Source organism: Pteropus alecto, unplaced genomic scaffold (assembly GCF_000325575.1).
Source record: "Pteropus alecto unplaced genomic scaffold, ASM32557v1 scaffold359, whole genome shotgun sequence".
In the NCBI taxonomy this organism is placed as follows: Eukaryota; Metazoa; Chordata; class Mammalia; order Chiroptera; family Pteropodidae; genus Pteropus; species Pteropus alecto.
In genome coordinates this window covers 1,083,481-1,083,740 of record NW_006443119.1, presented here as the reverse complement: position 1 = coordinate 1,083,740, position 260 = coordinate 1,083,481, and the positions used below count along the sequence as shown (strand labels likewise).

The window sequence follows — 260 nt, the reverse complement described above, 5'->3', positions numbered from 1 at the left end:
TCTAGGTCCAAGGAGAAGGGCCCTAGGGCAACTCCAGGATATAGAGAGCTGTACAAAGTGTAAGAAAGGATTGGTCAAGTGAGACAGAAACTAAGTGTCCTGCCCAGAAATGTCCACAGCCACAGGAACAAGCCAGACAGGGGAGAATGCCTCTTTGCCAATCCACTTTTGCCCAAGCCCACGCTTGTCATCCACTTTCATCTTTTCAGCTTCCATATACACATTGGCCTCTGTACTTCTCCGAGTACCTAGGACAGAGC

The 260-nt window shown here is 49.2% G+C and overlaps 1 protein-coding gene across 2 annotated transcripts in view; it reads right to left on the bottom strand.

The window, feature by feature from the left end:
* Window positions 1-260, bottom strand: part of SLC41A1 (solute carrier family 41 member 1) — a 20,405-nt gene that overhangs the window by 15,269 nt on the left and 4,876 nt on the right. The gene's annotated exons all lie outside the window — the stretch shown is intronic.